Source organism: Nyctereutes procyonoides, unplaced genomic scaffold (genome assembly GCF_905146905.1).
Source record: "Nyctereutes procyonoides isolate TBG_1078 unplaced genomic scaffold, NYPRO_anot_genome, whole genome shotgun sequence".
NCBI lineage: Eukaryota > Metazoa > Chordata > Mammalia > Carnivora > Canidae > Nyctereutes > Nyctereutes procyonoides.
Genome location: NW_026575146.1, coordinates 70,519,733 through 70,540,916, shown reverse-complemented (window position 1 = coordinate 70,540,916; position 21,184 = coordinate 70,519,733). Strand labels below are relative to the sequence as shown.

At 41.2% G+C, this 21,184-nt stretch overlaps 1 pseudogene; it reads right to left on the bottom strand.

Moving 5' to 3' along the window:
* The window catches only part of LOC129500082 (zinc finger protein 91-like), a 64,092-nt pseudogene that overhangs the window by 4,950 nt on the left and 37,958 nt on the right, over positions 1 to 21,184 (bottom strand).

Sequence of the window (21,184 nt, the reverse complement as noted above, 5' to 3'; positions counted from 1 at the left end):
ATTGCTGCAGAACAAGAATATGAGAATACCGGACAATGTTTCATTATTAAAAACACTCAATAAAGTAGGAATAGAAGCAAACCACCTTAACTTAATAAAGGCCATATAGCTATGAAAACCTGAAATCTAATATATTCAATAATAAAAAAACTGTAAGCTTCTTCTGCATGATCATAACAAAGGGATTTCACTTCTATTCAACACAGTACTGGATATTCTAGTCTGAATGGGAAAAAAAAACCATAAATGAATCCAAATGGGAAAAGAAAATGCAAGTTTATCTCTTTACGGATGACATCCTTAAAAAAAACCCTAAAGAATCCTTATTTTTTTGTTGTTTTGTTGGTTATCACTGGTATTGTTTATTTCTAGTAATTTTTTCTATGACACACTCCATTTTCAATTTTTTTAATGCTATAAATGCCTGAATTAAGTTGCAGTTTCAACTTTTTTCCTTTTCTTTTATTTATTCATTTCTTCATTATAGTAGGTTCCATACCCAACATGAAGCCTAACTGGCTAACTGGGTCCTGAACCCAAGACCCTGAGATCGAGACCTAAACTGAGATTAAGAGTCAGATGCGTAACCGACTGAGCCACCTAGACACCCCCAACCTTTCTTCTGAACGTTACAAGACAAGGAACTAGAAAAAGAAGAAACTTAGCCGTGATCAAGTAGAGAAAGGAACTAAAAAAGAAAAATCAGAGATAGAGCATAATAAACAGTAACATTACATTGACATAAATTCCCAGATTTTCCAAAAAATAATCAAAATTTAACTACATTAAAGAAAAAAGGAGAGAAGCCTCAAAAATTAAAACAAGAAATGGGACAGAAAACACAACAGATAACTACAGAAATACATACTGTGATAATAGATTGCCATGAACAATTATATACTAACAAATGAGATAACTTAGAAAAATCCTAGATAATTCCCCTATATATATAAAACAAACAAGATTGAAATAGAAATCTTAAACCCAACAAGTATATCTTCACAGACCAATAACAAGAATGAAAGCTGAATGTAGAATAAAAACAATTCCCAGGGATCCCTGGGTGGCGCAGCGGTTTGGCGCCTGCCTTTGGCCCAGGGCGCGATCCTGGAGATCCGGGATCGAGTCCCACGTCGGGCTCCCGGTGCATGGAGCCTGCTTCTCCCTCTGCCTGTGTCTCTGCCTCTCTCTCTCTCACTGTGTGCCTATCATAAATAAATAAAAATAAAAAAAAAAATCTTAAAAAAACAATTCCCAGCACAGAAAAGCCCAGGACCACACACCTTCGCTGGTAAGTTCTACCGAACATTAAAAAAATAATAAAAATAAATGACAATCCATAAAAATCTTACAAATAGTGGAATGGACAGAACATATTCAACATCATCCTATGAGGCCCAGCATTTCCAGGTACCAAAGCAGGATAAACACCATACAAGAACAAAATACTCTAGCTTGTTTGATATAGGTGTTGCTACTCTGGCTTTCTTTTGACATCCATTTGCAACTTAAATGTTTTTCCATGCAAGTGTTAGCGAGCACCTAGCACCATAGAACCAGATTCCAATAACACTGACCATATCCCCTCTGCAATATCCTTTAGCCTCATGATTTATCGATTCTGTAACTGAAAGCCTATACCTTCCATTCCCCTTTACCCAGTTGGCCCATCATCCCTCTCCATTCCACTCCAGAAAGCAGCAGTTCTGTTTTGTTTTTGGAGTGGGTCTGTTTCTGCCTTTTTTGTGGTTTCTTGCCATTGATGACAATGAAAATAGACCTAGGAAGTATTGTGCTGGATATTAAATAGACCTAGAAACTACTGTGCTGGTAAGTCAGGCAAATAAAAGCAAATAACATAGGATTTCACTTACAGGTGCAGTATAAAAAACAAGTGAACAAATAAATAAAAAGGAGAAACAGACGCATAAATATCAATTTCATGCTTTTATGTTTTAAGATTTTGTTTATTTATTCATGAGAGACACAGAGAGAGGCAGAGTGAAAGGCTGAAGGAGAAGAGGCTCCCTGCCGGGGATCGAACCCAGAACCTGGGATCACAATCTGAGCGGAAGGCAGATGCTCAGTGACTGAGCCACCCAGGTGCCCATCAACTTCATTTTTAAATAAACCCATGGATAATCCCAAGAAGTATAAAAATTCTATGTTCCACATATTCTATAGTGGAACAAGCTCGCCTATAACAATTTTCCAATGCTAGCAGAAGACAGAGGACTCTCAGATTCAAGTCCAAGGATCTTAGGGTTCATGACACATGAAACAGCACCAATTTCTTGATCATGCTAATTTCACTGGCCAGCTCCAAATCCCCATTTCACACATGTAGATGCTGCATATGCAGTGGGTCTGTGTCACATCTATGAGGCCCTGAGCACAGGGAACCCCAATATCTTGAAGGAACAGAGAGCATATCTTCCTGAACCTTTGCCATAGAAGACGATATCCGTTTTCCTCTACAGTTAACAAATCTGTCGTCCACCTAAGGGTAAGATATTATCACTATATTTCAAAGCATTTTAATATTCGCGCATCAGCGGAAAGTCAATTAAGGATAAACACTTTCAGTGCCTCTATCCTTAACATACAAAGTAACTTAAACCCACAGAATCATTTCCCAACAAAATCCACCACTCAGTCTGACCCCAGCATGTCTCCTAATTTTCCCAGATGTGCACCACCTCACCAAACACTCATTAGCCTGACACAGGATCTGGGATAAAATCTATTCAATGTGGGTTGCCTGCGTGGCTCAGTCAGTTCAGTATCTGACTCTTGATTTTGGCTCATGTCATGATCTCAGGGGTTGTGGGTTCAGGTTCCTCAACAGACTCTGGACTCGGTGCTCAGCATGAAGTCTACTTGAGATTCCCTCCCTCACCCTCCCACCCCATCCACATACACCCTCTCTGTAAAACAAATAAAGCCTTTGGAACTTTTTAAAAAGCAGTTTATATCAGGAAATATTTTTCAAGGCTATCATTGGCAGGATACAACGCAGAAGAATTGGGTGACTTATAACATTCACTTCTGCACTGTTCCTGTGGGGCTTGCATTCAACCACGTAGACAAATCCCAGTACTCATGAAGGTCTACCTTAAACTTCTGTAGTGAACTTGCAAGGGAGATGTGTGAAGAAACACCTAAACTGTGCAGAAGCATATTAATTTACATGTAGTTGATGACAGATCTTGTACTTCTAACCCAGGCAGAGCAGGTCCTGGAAACAGTGGAATCATGCCTCATTACAAGAAAATGGCTGAGAATTGGGAAACACATAGGATTTAGGGCAGAGACGTTCACCACCCATCAACAAGAAATATCATAAAGAAGAACATAGGAAAAAAAAAAAAAAGAACAACATAGGGGCACTTTGGTGGCTCAGTTGGTTAAGCTTTAGTTTGGGTCGTGAAACCAGTGTCCTCGGATTTAGCCCCATGTCAGGCTCCCTGCTTGGTGGAGAGCTGGCTTCTATCTGTCGCTCTGCTGCACCCCTTGCTTGTGCTCTCTGTCAAATAAATATATTAAACCTTTAAAAAATGGGCAGCCCGGGTGGCGCAGCGGTTTGGCGCCACCTGCAGCCTGGGGTGTGATCTTGGAGACCTGGGATCAGGTCCTATGTCGGGCATCCTGCATGGAGCCTGCTTCTCCCTCTCCCTCTGCCTGTGTCTCTGCCTCTCTCTCTGTGTGTCTATGAATAAATAAATAAAATATTTCAAAAAAATTAAAAAGTATATAGACATAAAAGATGGATGAGATCAGGTAAAATGAAACAGGTGATCACAAGGACAAAAGTTCTTTGGGTGGCTCTGAAATGAGGTGAAGATTGGGAGGAAATGATCTTATTATGAATACAGCTGAACTACTACTTGTGCCTGGAGTGGATGAAAAAACTGTTGGTCCAGATCATAAGCTCACAACATGGTATCAAGAATAACAACAGTGCTCCATAAAGCAAATGTATCATTTTGATAAGATATCACAACCTTTTTTTTTTAAGATTTTATTTATTTATTCATGAGACACAGAGAGAGAGAGAGAGAGAGAGAGGCAGAGACACAGGCAGAGGGAGAAGCAGGCTCCATGCAGGGAGCCTGACTGGGACTCGATCCAGGATCTCTAGGATCACACCCGGGGGCGAAGGCAGGCGCTAAACCCGTGAGCCACCCGGGCTGCCCAGATATTACAACCCTATCCAAAATATGTTTTTCTTCATACTGTTTTGCTGTACATTTGGCAGTGACATACAGAAGAAAATTAAAAAGTCAATGTACCTGGAAGCTCTTACTTTAACCCCCTTCCGAAAAACAGTCCATAGGGTTAACATTAATGATCTGGAAGATAAGGAAGACCCACATGGTACAATAATGGACACAGCACTGGCCACATACCAAAGATGTGTGCATGAAAAGTCCTGGCAGAAATATTTTCACCCAGAGGCTGTCACCTGTGGGTGGGACCCCTTTAGAGACAATGTCCCATGAGTTGAGTATACTCATATGTTGGACAATAAAATCTGTAGAACTTAACCTACCTCCAGTGAGGTAAGGAGAGAGATAATGATAAAACGGCTTTGATTTGCCAAAAATCTGTAGAACTTAACCTACCTCCAGTGAGGTAAGGAGAGAGATAATGGTAAAACAGCTTTGTTTTGCCAAAATTCCAGCTACAATGTGTAACAAGTAAATTATTGCAACTGTCAAGCCTCTAAAATTAATGAATAAAAACAGTGAAAACAAAAAACAAAAAAACATAAATAAATAAAATCTTTATTATTTATTTATTTTTTATTTATTTATGATAGTCACAGAGAGAGAGAGAGGCAGAGACACAGGCAGAGGGAGAAGCAGGCTCCATGCACCGGAAGCCCGACGTGGGATTCGATCCCGGGTCTCCAGGATCGCGCCCTGGGCCAAGGGCAGGCGCCAAACCGCTGCGCCACCCAGGGATCCCAAATAAAATCTTTAAAAAAGCCTCTAGAAGCCATTCTGCTTTGGGATATAGGAATAATTATTCATCAGAGCAGAGAGGTACACTGAAGGCTTTGACATCCAAAGTGGGAATGGGGGGATCCCTGGGTGGCTCAGTGGTTTAGCACCTCCCTTCTGCCCAGGATGTGATCCTGGAGTCCCGGGGTCAGGTCCCACATCCGGCTCCCTGCATGGATGTCTCTGTCTCTCTCTCTCTGTGCTCTCATGAATAAAATAAAATATTAAAAAAAAAAAAACCAAAGTGACATTGGTTGTGTGGTTCTCTGAGATTCCTAAACATCCCCAAATCCAGGAAAAGATGGAGAAAGAGTACAGTGGAAGTGTGCTCCAAGACTGTGGTGCTATTAATTCATGTGAAGAAATGACTAATTAAAGCAAATGAAAAGAAACCACAATAAAACACTTTCAGAATACACTTCAATTTGTTAGCCATGTTGAGAAAAAAAGAAAAAATAGAAAACCTCAGTCACTACACAACTAGAGAACAATGACTCTTAATACATTCCTGATTGATATTATATAGATCATTATGATGTTTTTAGAAAAACACAAAGGATTCTGTGTGGTCTTAGTACATGAGAAAATTTCTAAAAATGAGAAAAACCACCAACCATAAAGGTTGAAACGACAAATTGGATTACATTAAGAACTTCTCTGCATCACAAGCTCAAGAGACAGAAATAGAGTGAGAGAAGGAAAAAAGGACTCATTCTCATAATATATATATAGATCTATAAAGCCTGAAGAAAAAAATACGAAAACAGAAAAAAATAGGCACAATAACCCAGCAGATACTTTGAAAAAGAGATTATCAAAAGGTTAATGCCCAACTCCATAGTAACAACAAAAGAGCAAATAAAATCACCACTTGGGGGACGCCTGGGTGGATCAGCGGTTGAGTGCCTGCCTTTGGCTCCTGGCATGATCCCAGGGTCTGGGGATAGACTCCTGCATTGGGGTCCCTGCATGGAGCCTGCTCCTCCCTCTGCCAGTGTCTCTGCCTCTCTCTCTGTCTCTGATGAATAAATAAATAAAATCTTTAAAAAAGAGAGATAGAGAAAATGACATAAACTACTAAGGTTTAGAGAGTGTGTGGAAGGGGACGCCTGGGTGGATCAGCAGTTGAGGTTCTACCTTTGGCTCAGGTTGTGATCCCGGGGTCCTGGGATCAAGTCCTGCATCAGGCTCCCCGGGGGGAACCTGCTTCTCCCTCTACCTGTGTCTCTACCCCTCTATGTCTCCATGAATAAATAAATAAAATCTTAAGTATTTAGTAGTATTTGGTATTAAAGCTGAGCATGATTAAATATATTTACCAACAATTTGATCTCACATATATAACCAGCAGATATGTGTGCACGTTGCACTAAAAGACAAATTAGAGATTTTACATGCCAGTACTATCATGACAGTCCTGCACTGAAAATCATTCCCCTCCATTAGCCATAAAATGATGTAATCAATTGATATTCACACAATGGAGTCGGATGGATCCATTCTAAAGAATGATGCACAATAACATGAAGGAATACAGATCAATTCACAAGTATAGATAGAAAAAAAGCCAAATACAAGAGTTCCCACTGCCTGATTACATTTATATAAAGTACAAAAATGAGGACAGCAATCTACGGCTTTCCGCGTTAAAAGAGTGCTGAGCCTTGTGGAAAGGTACCAAGGAAATAAAAGGAATTGCAGAGGTCAAGTAATATATTTTTGAGGTCAAATAATATTGTTTCTTGACCTCAACAGTTTATAGAGATGTGCTTAGTTTGTGAAGTTCAATTGAGCTGTTAACATATGTTCTGTATGTGTGACTTTACATCAAAAAAATATTCAACATGGAGAAACTCTCTGGCCCAGTTTGTGGAACATGCAACTCTTGATTTGGGAGTTCAGAGCCTTGTATTAGGGGCAGAAATTGCTCAGAAATGGGGTCCTAAAAATGTTGACCTGCTAATATTAAAAATAAATAAAAATCAAGTTAAAAACTTAAAAATTCTAAGAAGCAAAAAAGATAGAGGTAAAAAGAAAAGTGTCATAAAATAGATATATTGACAAGGTGAAATTAAATGTAGGAAGGACGAGATTTTCAAAGAATGCTTTAGTTTCTAGCTCAAGCAATATGGTACTGATATACATTGTTCACAGAATTAAAAAAAAGGAAATGTAGAATTATTTTCTTTTTTTTTTAAAGTTTTTTTTTTAATTTTTATTTATTTATGATAGTCACAGAGAGAGAGAGAGAGAGGCAAAGACACAGGCAGAGGGAGAAGCAGGCTCCATGCACCGGGAGCCCGACGTGGGATTCGATCCCGGGTCTCCAGGATCGCGCCCTGGGCCAAAGGCAGGCGCCAAACCGCTGCGCTACCCAGGGATCCCGAATTATTTTCTTAAAATGCATATAGGAACACAAGAAAGGAGTAAAAAACCAGAAGGGTATTAGGAAAGACAAAAAATGTAGTATAGCCAAACCCCAATATCTTCATTAAGATATTAAACACAAATAAACCAAATGTTCCTGGTGACACTAAACATTGCTCGAATATATTCCACTGGAATTTTCTGAAGATAGAACTAAAACATGAGGGTGAAATTGAAAAAAAGAAAACGGAACAAAACGTGTGTAGTGATAACCAACCAAACAAGTGGCATGGCAAAATAAAAATCCTATTGAATAACCTTTAACGCCAAAGGAGTTGGTCACTATTAGTGGTTTTATTTATGAAGATCTAGATGTACAGGATTGCAATAATCTATTTCTGGAGAATAAGCATAATCTATATTTGTGTGCATATTTATACACACATATAAACATACACAGATATACATACATGTATATAGGGAAGCATTTATTTTTAGCTCAGGAGACATTAAAAAAAATACTTATCACAGAGGGATGACATCATCAACATGGTGAAGCAGGTAGCTCACCCTCAGTACTTCTGAGATAGACATCACTAGGCAACTCTCAGTACTCAAGAGTGAGACTGAAGCACTCCTTGGACCACAGAGACAAGGGGACATTAGAAGGGTAAGAGGAACAATTTCAGTCTGACCACAATGCACCTTCCCTGGGGCCAGCACAGTGCTCCACCACGAGGGGCCAGTGGGAACTACAATTGTTCCACCATCAGAAAGAGCCCATAGTGGGCACCCAGCTTTCTCCATATGTCAAGCTGATTCTTGGGTGCCCACATAGGTCTGGCCTCAAGGGGTTCCCTGGGAGAATCTGGCATCTTATAGACATCTGCTTCTAGTCATTGGTTCTCAGAGTGGGTTCCTGGACAGGTACCTGAGAAAGTGTAAGAAAGGAAATTTGGGGAGTGCACCCCAGAAGTACTAACATGGCAATGTGGAGATAGACACAGCAATCTAAGATTTACAAGTGCTCCTGGTGATTCTGAATAGGGCTAAATTGGACAACCTCTGCAGCAACTAAGTCACAGCTCATCCTTGAGTTATCCACAGGTAAGTCATTCCTAGAAATGCTCTATTTGGGGTTCCTGGATGGCTCAGTCAGTTAAGGGTCTGCCTTGGGCTCAGGTCATGGTGCCAGAGTCCTAGGATGGAGCCTCACCTTGGGCTCTCTGCTCAGTGGGGAGTCTGCTTCTCCCTCTCCTCCCGGTTCATGTTCTCTCTGTCGCTCTCTCAAATTAATTAATTAATTAATTAAACAAATTTTTTTTAAAAAGCTCTATGCTTACAGTAATGTCAATATTGTGACAGACACACACACAATGTGCATAACACAAATCTTCTTTATTCATAAATGAATTTGACTCTAACAGTCTTTCTCGGCTTCCCGCAGTTCTGTCTCTGCCTTCTCTCAATGGTGTCCTTGAGCTTCCTGAGATCTCCCGAAATACACTCTGTTCACATTGTACAATGAATGGAATCCAGATGAAAGTGAATTGGAACTTATTTAAATATTTTTTCAAGTTAGTTATGAAATTCATACAAGACATTAATACAGGTTATGGGAGGACCCCGGGTGGCTCAGTGGTTGGGCGTTTGCCTCTGGCTCAAGACGTGATCCCTGAATGCAGCCTCCTTCTCCCCTGCCTGTGTCTCTGCCTCTCTCTCTGTCTTTCATGAATAAGTAAATAAAATCTTTAATAAAATACAGGTTATGGAAGAGTTAGTTATACGTCCCTCAGGTACCTGTGAAAATCTCATTATTTCAACTGCATAACTAATATTCTTGACTTGGATCAATTGCTACCCTGAAGATACATCCAGCTTTTAATAAACTGCCACTGTATTCTCCTTAAAATGCAAATGGAAAAACTAGTTAAAATTCAGAGTGTTTCTCTGTCGTATTTTAATGCAAGGAAAGGTGCCCTGAACACTTACTTCATCGGGACTTCTATCACGCTTACAGGTCAGCCACAAGCAGCATCTCCATGTTGACTTTCTTCATTAATTGTACATTATAATGTCCTTAATCTTCCATGTTAAAGTAGGTAAGAATGAAGTCCCCCTCATACCAGAGCCCTGCATGTCTGAGACAGCAGCAACCAAATCATCTTACATGTACAAACGAAAAAGCCTTGGGATGAGATGATTTCAGAGTAAAATTACATCTGCCATGCAAAATTTGTCAAATATGGTCAAAAGAAAACGAGAGACACACCGAAAATAATAATCTTTCTTCAGACAACCATCTCCTCCTCCATCCTGACAGGGATATTAACAGATACAGATGACCGCTGAATACCGGGTTTCAACAGCGGAGGTTCATAGATATATATATATATATGAATACAGGACAGTACTGTAAATGTGTTTTCTCTTCACTTAATATTTTCTATTCTCAAGCTAACATTATTATAAAAAATACCATAAATAATACAGGTAACATACTAAAAAATGCGATGATTGACTGTTTATGTTCTAGGTGAGGCTTCAGAGGTCAACAACAGGTTATTTCTATGAGAAAACAGGTATGGTTTTTATTTGGGGCACTCAAAAGATACACACAGGTTTTCTTTTCTTTTTTTTTTTAAAGATTTATTTATTTATTTATTCATATGGATGCAGAGAGAGAGGCAGAGACACAGGCAGAGGGAGAAGCAGGCTCCATGCAGTGAGCCTGTCCTGGGACTCCTTCCAGGGTCTCCAGGATCACGCCCTGGGCTGCAGGCAGCGCTAAACCACTGCGCCACCGGGGCTGACCCACACAGGTTTTCAATTGTAAAGAGGTCGTGTCCCTAACACTTGCATTATCCAAGGCTGAGATGTGAGTGATCTGTGTGTTTTAACTTTGGATTTTTCTCTATAATAAATACTTTGATTACAGATCATGCCTGAAAAGTGATATTAACTTACTGCTTTCTTCTGTGAATTCTGATGTTATTTAGATTTCCTTTCCATCTCACAACTTACCAATTATTTATGTCCTTAATGTTTTTATCCTTTATAAAGATGTTTCTTTTCTGAAGTATGTAGTAAAACCAAAGGTCTTGCATCAATTTTACATTTTTTTTTAAATTTTATTTATTTATTAATGAGAGACACAGAGAGAGAGAGGCAGATGCACAGGCAGAGGGAGAAGCAGGCTCCATTCAGGGAGCCTGATGGGGGACTCGATCCCAGGACTCCAGGATCATGCCCTGGGCCAAAGGCAGGTGCTAAACTGCTCAGCCATCCAGGGATCCCATATTTCTATGGTTTCTACCCAGTATGCTTTGTTATCTTACTGATGTTCAATAAGAGTGCAGTTCCAGGCATAGATGTGGACACTATTCTTAACAACTCTAAGTTCTTCCACAGGATGTATTATCTCATGTTGAATAGTTCTGGTTATGAATTAAATGCCTTGAACATTCTTTACATTTAAGGGCTTCCCCTCACTATGCACCCTCTGCTCCACTATGCACGTCTCCACTATGTACCTCTCTGTTCACAAAGTTTGTAGTTTCTAAAGAGTTCTTGTCAAATTTTATTGTACATTTGTCAGCCATCACCCCATTATGTCTTACATTAGGTTGTTAAGTTTAGGGTGGTAGTTAAAGGCTTTGCCACATTTTATACATTAGTAAGGTTTCTTCTATTATAAAATCTCTGCTATTGAGTGCTGAACACAACCTAAAAGCCTTGCTCTAGTTGCTACATTTGGAAGTCTTTGCTCCAACGAGGGTACAGGATATACAATGAGATTTGAGCTTTATTAGACTTTCCCACCTTTATTACTGGTTCTCTGTATGGGCACCAGGGTGGCTTAGTTGGTTAAGCATCTGCCTTCAGCTAGGGTCATGATCCCGGGGTCCTGAAATCAAGCCCTGCCACCAGGTTCCCTGCTCTGCAGGGAGTCTCCTTCTTCCTCTCTGTCTGCCCCCACTCCCACCTGCTATACCTGCCTGTTTTCTCTGTCTCAAATAAATAACATCTTTTTAAAAAATGAATACCTCTAAAAAAATAAAATATAAAATAAAATAAAATAAAATAAAGACCTCTGTAATTATGGAAGATAAAGTCCTCAGAGAAGATCTTCCAAAGTTCTGAACACATGAATAATACTTGTATCAAATTAGGTATTATGTGGCAACTACTGTACAGTGATATTTGGATAAAGACCATCCTGTGTTTATCAAAATTAGAGACTTTGGAATAAGGAGGGAATACATGCTGGTGGGAGAAAAATGAATCCACTGAAAAGGACTTCTCAAATCAATCACATTTAGAATTTTTATCTTAATTTTTAAGTGTTTGACTTTCAGAAATATTTCAGTGCATGAGTTATCCAACTCTATATTTCAAATGGTTTGAATGATTACTTTCATTAAAGGTAATTTCATTACTTTGGACTAGGTGATTTTCCAAAATTTCCAAATGTCCTTTCAGAAAATATGTAGGTTTAAAAGTGGATGTGGGTCCTTGCACTCAAAGACATCATTCTGGAAATATAACTGAATTAAAGTGGGATTCTCCAACAATTGTTTTATATCTCTGATCTCTTCTGGCAGTAAAGAATCCATTATGGGCAACCGTCCCAGTATGCTTATATCCATCATCACATCCCTCCTGCCCTCCACGACCCCATCCTTCCCAGTCATTCATTAAGTTTTTTTTTTTTTCATTCATTAAGTATTAAAACTTAGGACTACAGATTCCACATCCTCCCCTATCACTCTATGGAATGAATCTTCTTTGCCTGTCTTGGCCAACAACCCTGGGTATTATGGAAAGACACAATTAAAAGATTGATTATTCATTTTTTTAAGATTTACTTATTTATTTATGAATGACACACACACACACAGAGAGAGAGGCAGAGACACAGGCAGAGGGAGAAGCAGGCTCCATTCAGGGAGCAAAATGTGGGACTCGATCCCGGGATTTAGGATAATGCCCTGGGCTGAAGGCAGGTGCTCAACCACTGAGCCACCCAGGCATCTCCACAACTAAAAGATTTAAAATAAGACATCCCACTTAGTGAACACACATGTATTTATGTTAAAATTCTAATGTGTAAACTGAATACCCAGTATCGCACTTCAGATGAATCTGGAGGTATAGGAACCACCAGGATTTGCTCTTCCATGACAACAAAAATGGACCAAATTACCTTTTTCAGTGCTCCAGAAGCCAGGTAGGAAAACACAGCACCCCCTGGCAGGTACTGATGAAGAAGAGCCACATCAAAGAGACTAAGAAAGTTTGTGACACTTGCCCACAACAGCAGCAGCTCACCCTCCCTGACACTCGAAGGCCACCCTGTGAAAAAACTCTTACCTCTCCTCAGGAGAGAAAGAAACGAGTGACCTGTAGGTTCAGCGATCTGGCTTCTTGGCTGCTGCCTGAGGGACTTGTTTCTGTCATGCATGACATGGAGGCAGAGGGAACGACAGCACCCTCTGGATGCATTGTCGTGGCTGCTCAAAGGGTGAGTGTTTGTTCAAACAAGAGACGACAGAGGTGAAGCAGAGGAAGGAATCATGTTAGGCATCAGACTCTTAATTTCGGGTCAGATCATGGTCACGATCCTTCAGATGGTCTCTGAACTCTGTACTTGCAAACTGTCATCCTTGGGGCACCTGGATGGCTCAGTCGGTTCTGCGTCTGCTTTCAGCTCACATCCTGATCCCAGGGTCCTGGGATTGAGCCCAGGTCAGGCTCCCTGCTCAGCGCGGACTCTGCTTCTCCCTTTCCCTCTGGTCCTCCCCTGTGCTATGCTCTCATTTGCTCTTTCTGTCTCTCTCAAATGAATAGATTAAAAATCTTATGGAAAAATTAAAGAAAAAGAAAATGGTCATGGTGTAACTAAATACAGAAGTAAAACCAAAACCACAACTAACTAATGTAGTGGAAAGTCCCAGACAAAAGGAAGCACATTGTCATGGAATTACAAAGCCAGAATAAGACAAAATTTAACCATAGAAAAGCTACATTAAAATAGATGCATTAAAATACAGGATTCCTGGGTAGCTCAGCAGTTTAGCGTCAGCCTTCAGGCCAGGGTGTAATCCTGGAGTCCTGGAATCCAGTCTACATCCCCACATGGAGCTCCCAGCATGGAGCCTGCTTCTCCCTCTGCCTGTGACTCTGCCTCTCTCTCCATCTCTCATGAATAAATACATAAATAAAATATTTCAAAAAAAAAAAAAACAAACAGATGCATTATTTTGTTTTTTTTTAATATTATATTTATTTATTCATGAGAGACAGACACACAGAGAGAGGCAGAGACACAGGCAGAGGGAGAAGCAGGCTCCATGAGGGAGCTCAACGCGGGACTCTATCCAAGGTCTCCAGGATCAGGCCCTGGGCTACAGGCAGCGCTAAACCCCTGAGCCACCTGGGCTACCCCTGATGCATTATTCTCAAGGAAACTTTCTATAAAACTAATTTTAAACTCTATCTATGTATCATAAAAAATAAGCATGAATTATTGGCAGGTTTTCAGTGACCACAGTATTATAAAGAATATTCATTAAAATCAATCATTAGGGGCAGCCCTGGATAAATATATAAAATCATGGATAAATAAATGGATAAATGGATAAATAAATAAAATCTTAAAAAAAATAATAAAATAAAATCAATCATTAAAAGCTGTAAGTGAAAATCATATGAACAACCACTTAAAAAGGCATTATACAAATGTATTATTTTATTAATATATCCCTCCTTGAACAGAGAATTTAAGGCTACAACCCACTCCTTAGAACCAAGGAAATAAACAACATCTTCATTTCTAAATAAATACCAAGAACATTGCAAAATATGCTAAAGGCCACTATACATTAAATACATATTTGGGATTAAATTCAGATATATTCCAAGGAAAGTAGAAGAAAAACCAAATGACTAATTGTCACTGAAATAAAATTACATTTATGAACAAAATTTTCTTTAAAATACAGGAATTATACGAATTATACCTCACTGCTTTTTTTTCTTTTTAAGACTTTATCCATATATTTGAGAAAGACAGAGAGAGAGAGAGAGAGCGCACAGCAGGGGAAGGGCACAGGGAGAAGCAGACTCCCCACTGAGCAGGGAGCCCAATGGAGGGGGCTGAGCCCCAGGACTCCAGGATCATGACCTGGGACCAACTGACTGGCCACCCAGACATCCCTCTACCTCACATGCCCATGTCATATCAGAACTTTTGATCTAATAAATAACAGATGAATCTCATATATAACTTAAGAAAGTGAAACCACACTTGACAAAATAAAAAGAAATTCCTGTCATACAAGACAAATTCATACAATGATACAAGTATTAAGAAAGAAGGTAAAAATTGAGAATTTATTATAGGCTTCAGGTTCTAAGGTCTAAATGTTCTAGCTCCCCCATGGCATTAATTTAGGTAGGAATTCTAGGATACAAACAGATATGTTACATTATTTCACCACTGAGGAATGGAACACACTGTTATATCCTAATTTCAGTTCACACAAAGAAAAAATTAACTTTCAAAGTGAAATAAAGGATTAGATTTTATTTTAGAGAGGTGCTTTGTTATCTGATGAAATTACTGAGTTTCAATTTTGTACAATCAAGGTTAAAGCCTCCATAACATTGGAATGCATAAGCCAGAAAACGTGGTATCTGTCTCCAGTGTTCCCAGGATTTCTGCACCAAACCCCAGTATGCCCACCACTACCCTCACATGCTTCTCACATGAGGCAAAACAGAACTTACAAAGGGCTAAGGCTATGGATCCTGAGAAACAGGGAGACTTCCCCAGGACCCTCACAGCAATGGAGAACCTCTCAGATCATGGAGACCCTCCCACTCCCAGGGGAGTCTCCTGGCCCTCCCTGTGGAAGTGATGGGCCATCAGTGGAGCTGAAGGAGAATCCTTAGAGAAGCTAAGAGCTTGATAATGTTGGATAGCACATGTCCCTCTGTGACAGGGAGAAAAATATAAACTAGGTTTCTCAAGAGTGTATCCATTCAAGGAGAACTACTCCAACCACAATTTAAGGTCTCTCTTCCTCCTTCACATGTGGACCGCACCTCTGTCATCTGCCTCATTCATTTCCACTTACCTGGATGGATGGTTACTCTCTTCTTTCTCTTCACACTCCAAGTCTCTGTCTTTTGCTCCAAAAAGGAGACCAGGTCTGGCTTTGACACAATGAGACCTGTTTATTAGAAAAAAGGGATGAGTTTTGTTGGTGATGCTAACTTTCAATCCACTCTTGTACTCAGCAGAGAAGAGAAAAAGACACCATAGATTCAAGAAAATGATTTCCTGAAGGCTGTTGCCCAGCTGCCCCTTTAGAACACACAGGAGAGATGTCCAGTGTTCAGATTTGTCCTCCACAGCCAAGTACTAGACACAAGAACAAAAGGTGTAAGTTGGAGTTTAACTTACGGAGTGTACTATTTTCTGCCACTCACTGTGCAGAATTCCCACGCATCTACAGAAGTGATGATGTCACCTTAAGGAAGAGGAAATTGAAGCTGAAAGGAAGCAATTGAAGACTTTTGTCTACGTCTATAAAACACTACTTTTTCCCTTTACTGCCCAGATCCACATTCCAGTCATTCAAAGAGGAATCTTCCAAGAGACAGTTTTCAAAGGAAGGAAGGAAACCGTGACTGTGGTATGGAAAATCTGGAAGAAGTGATCCTCACCCAAGAAGAGGAGGTGTCCGTAGTTCTCTAACATCACATCCCTGTAGAGTTTCCGCTGAGTGTGGTTCAGGCATGTCCACTCCTCCTGAGAGAATTCTATGGCCACATCCCTGAATGTCAGCAGTCTCTGCAATAAATACCAATTACCAAGTGGTCATAGGCAGAGTTCATTATGGCCCTAGTAATGAAGGAGGGAGTTAGTGTCACCAGGTAGCCCCCAAGACCTGACCTTCAGGTGTTTACCAGCTTGTACCCTCCAACCTTGGTCCCACATTTACTAACCTCTCTTTCCACCACATCTTTTACTTGAGGCAAAACACCCCATGGGCAGAGTCTCCTGTGATGGAAACAGAAACTATCCACCAAAAGGTAAGGACTGATCTCCACATGGGAAACGAAGGCAGAAAGAAAGGTACATGACGTTAAATGGCCCTGTAAAATGCAGTCCATTGACAAATACTTGAGTCAGAATATAAAGCTCCTGGAGGAAGTCCTCAACTTTCTTAAGGTAAATACCTTCCTAGAGGGAAAAACAACCTTAGTTTGACAGTAACAGGGCCATTGTATCCTGTTGAGTGTTTTTTTAGCATATGAAAAGCCATTTGGAACTCCCTTCATCTGCACTTGCCCCGACACCAGAATGTGTAATCAGTTGCTCCTCACAATCCCTGGGCAACCGGAGCCAGCAGCTGCTACTCTTTCTACTGATAGGTCCTGTCCTCATCTTTAATACAAACACGTTTTTGCACCAAAGACCTCTCAAGAATTCTTGACCTCAAGGTTTTGGACCTCAGCAACATTCCAAAACTACATCCCCCTGAGGAACAGCCTGAACCAGCCCAATTTGAGCTAAACCCCTGACTCACCCTCTACAGTTGAAACAAACAGTAACCTGTGGAGTAACCAAAAATGTCTCTACCTCATTTTATCACCAAAATCTCCAGCAAGGAGGAGCACAAACCGCAGTTATATAACCCAAGTATGTGTAGAAATGCTGTCTTCAGGTGCATGTGAGGTTTCTGCCCAGTTCTACAGATGATGACAAGGCCCCTCTTTCTAAATATCCAGCCTGACCCTAAACAACAGGAAACCTTTCCCCCTTGCTCTGTGAGTCTCTGCTTAGGAAGTTATTCTCAGTGATCTGTGAGGCAGCAAATCAAGTGTCCTTTCTGTGACATCCACACACGGGTATAGTTTCTATCTGTAGTTCTATAATCTTTCAGGATTTTAAGACAGTGAAATAGGTCAATTATATGATTCCTCTGTCTCTGTGTGTGTGTGTGTGCTTTATTACAAAGAAGTAAATAGAAAGTAACTCTAGGGGTGCTAGGGTGGAGAGGTGATTGAGCATCAGCCTTTGGTTCAGGTCCTGATCCCAGGGGGAGTCCGGCATCGGGCTACCCATAGGCAGCCTGCTTCTCCCTCTCTCTATGTCTCTCCCTCTCTCTCTGTGCCTCTGAGGAATAAATATATAAAATCAAAAAAAAAAAAAAAGGTTAATGACACTAAGTATGGAGTAACACTGAAACCCACCAGATGGAGGTCTGATTGAGAGCCTTCACTCCCAGAAGTAAATATCTCACTACAGGAAGGTGAGAGCCTTCACTGTCCATTGGAAGCTAATGTGATGTGGGCCTGGAGCTAAGGATCATAAAGGTATGCTGATAAATTTTTGTTGCAAAAAGCTGTTTCTGTTAAGACATAAGTACAGGACCACAGGAGGGCAGAAAGACCTGCAGTATCCTTTTGAAAAGCCAATCATTAAAAAAAAAGAAAGAAAGAAAAGCCAATCATTATATACTTTTAAGATGGGGGCAAAGATAAAGGGAGTTTCTAAAGAGACTTTCATATATTAACGAAGACTTACAGGATCCTGGAGGTCTGGCTATTGAGAAACAGAAGTTGCTTTTGGCCTCTAACAAAGCATTAACATTAAGGCAGTTGTGAATTCCTTCAGTGCTCTCAGACTCTGCCCATCTCAAGTATTTATCAGGGAATATTTCTTTTGCTTTTGTTCTCATTTGAAACTACAAGCCAGAGAAATTCAGAAGTTTCCTGTTTAAATGTGATAGTTTCTGCACATCCTTCAGTAAACCTGTCTAAGATCCTTAGGAAAGATAAGAAGGAAAGTATGAATTTTATAGGGAGAAGTCTGGCAGAGAGGAGCAAGCCAAGGAAAGGAAGGCAACATTAGATGTAGGACACAAACTAGTATCAGTGCCTAAAGAGATGGGGGAACAGAGGGCTAGCTGAGGACAAATGAAGAGCCAGGGCCGGCACATTGACAAGTCCTTGAAACAGGCAGAGGGACATTCCTCTCCGGACTCAACTGTCTCGATGGTCATACTTTGCGTAGGGCAAAAGGCAATCTTTGCCTGACCCCCAGGAGCCTGTAAGTCTACTTTAACCTTTGAAAATTCTTTTAGAAATGTCCTTTATTTCTACACCCCCAAGATAGATGTTGGCAATCATCCCCCCAGCACGTGACCCACAGATATATCCTTGTGAAGGGTCTCATGACTCAGGTTTTATTAGACGGTAATACGTGGCCTTTTCCCAACAATTGTCAGCCCCTTCAAGGTCCTGGAAACCTTCCTTCCAAAATTCCTTAGAGAGTATGCTATCCTCAAACCCCTCCCAACTCCCAGGTGTATAATCAGCCACCCCTCACAGGCCCAGGGCAGGGACTCTTCCTGCCCGCAGGCCCTGTCCTTGTGCTTTAATAGAACCACCATTTAGCACCAAAGGACGTCTCAAGAATTCTTTCTTGGCTGTTGGCTCAGGACTTCACCTAATATAGGTGAAAACTTTATTAGTGAGATGTAGGTGAAATATAGTTGAAAACTTCCCCAAAACTTCATCAAGAGGACTGTTGTTACTGATGTGCTTAAAATATTAATTGAATTATGAGAATCCAGTGGATTTATATAAATTTCGGTCACATACTTTCACTATCTTGTAATGCCTAGTATATATATACATTTTTTTAAAGATTTTATTTATTTATTCATGAAAGCCAGAGGCAGAGGGAGAAGCAGGCTCCATACTGGAGCCCAACGTGGGGCTCAATCCTCGGTTTCCAGAATCACGACCTGAGCCAAAGGCAGGCGCCAAACCTCTCAGCCACTCAGGGATCCCCATATTTACATATTTTTACAGATTTTATTTACTTATTCACCAGAGACACAGAGAGAGGCAGAGACACAGGCAGAGGGAGAAGCAGGCTCCTCGCGGTTGCCCGGCGTGAGACGCGATCCTGGGTCTCCGGGACCACGCCCTGAGCCGGAGACAGACGCTCAAGCACTGAGCCGCCCAGGCGTCCCTACCTAACGTATTTTTAAAGGAGTGTCTTTTTTTAAAAAAAAGATTTTTGTTATTTAGTCTTGAGACACACACACAGAGGCAGAGACACGGGGGAGAAGCAGGCGCCACGCAGGGAGCGGACGTGCGACTCCAACCCAATCCGGGTCTCCAGGATGACGCGCGGCGCCGAAGGCAGGCGCTAAGCCGCTGAGCCTCCCAGGGATCCCCCAATACAATCTTTAAAAATAAAAAATAAATACAGTTTTGGTGGCTTATTGGAAGCCCCGTAGGAGAGAAGGGAAAGGAGGTGATGGGGAGAAGTGCTCTAACATCGAACCTTGAGTATTATATTTGAAAAGGTTTTTAAAAATAAGTGAAACCACGAGGCCGAAATATCAGAGCTAGAGGAGTCAACATTTGCAATCTCCAAATGCAGGGAATCTCAGGCAAAAAAGGCAACGCGGCCTCTAACCTGGGACACGAGGCTTACCTGAGACCCCGCCATTTCTGCTCCTTCCACCTGGCCCTCTGGCGTGCTCTCTCACAAGATCTTCCTGGAGAAATCACAGCTGCATCAGGAGAATACCCCTTTAAAGCCAGCCACAGGGTCTCTCCACCTAGAAACTGCTCCCCTGCAGGCAGGACTTTGAAATGCACAAAAAGCCCAACTTCCTAGTCCTTTGGGCCTGGAGCTGTTGAGAAGCTGTGAACTCCCAGTTGGAAATCAGGAACTGATTTTTCCTTCTCTGCTTCCAGGGGCCCTCCCCTCCCCCAGATGCTCACGGAGTCCGCTACAGCATAGGTCCCGGGTGCTGTGGCCCTAATCCTCCCTGACTCGGGTAGTGGAGACCATTACCTCTCCTAAGGGGAAGCCTGCTCTCAATTCTCAGAAATTAAAAGGAAGCCTTTCTGCTTAACTGTGGCCTCACTTAGAATCACCTGGAGCACTGACTTAAAACAACACTGTTGTTTCCACCATCAGTTGACAGAATCAGAGGGGGAAGAACTTTTTTTTTTTTTTAAGATTTTATTTACTTCTCAAGAGAGACAGAGAGACAGAGACAGCAGAGGAGAAGCAGGCTTCTCGCAGGACCCCATGTGGACTCGATACTGGGACGCTGGATCACGTCCTGAACCAAGGCAGACAGACACCAACTGCTGAGTCACTCAGGCGTCCGGGATGATCTATTTGATACCCAGGAACATCTGGGGGTGATCCGCAAAGCACCGCAACCCTGCTGTGGGGTACCAGATTTAAATGCACGCCTCTTCACTGAGAAGTTTCTAGATTACACTTCTCCTCTTCCTGCTACACAAAGGGAGATACTCTAGGAAAGGACCTTTCCTTACAATGCAAATATCTCTACTTAAAGAAACGTTGGTGTCACGGCTTTTCTGTGTATTCTGTGCTTTTCTTTTCAAGATTTTATTTATTTATTGAGAGAGAGAGAGAGAGAGAGAATGGAAGGCAGACCAGAGCAGCAGAGAGGCAGAGGGTCGAAGCAGGCTCCTCCTTACCGGGAGCCCAACCAGGACTGAATCCCGGACCTGCTTCTCCCTCTGCCTGTGTCTCTGCCTTCTCTCTCTCTGTCTCTCTCTCTCTCTTCTCTCTCTCTCTCTGTCTCCATGAGTAAATCAATAAATTCTTCTTAAAAAAATAAAAACTGCCTATAATTTTTTTGCCAAAAGATGGGTTTATTTTTTTAAAAGATTTTATTAATTTATCACTCACACACACACACAGAGGCAGAGACATAGGCCGAGACAGAAGCAGG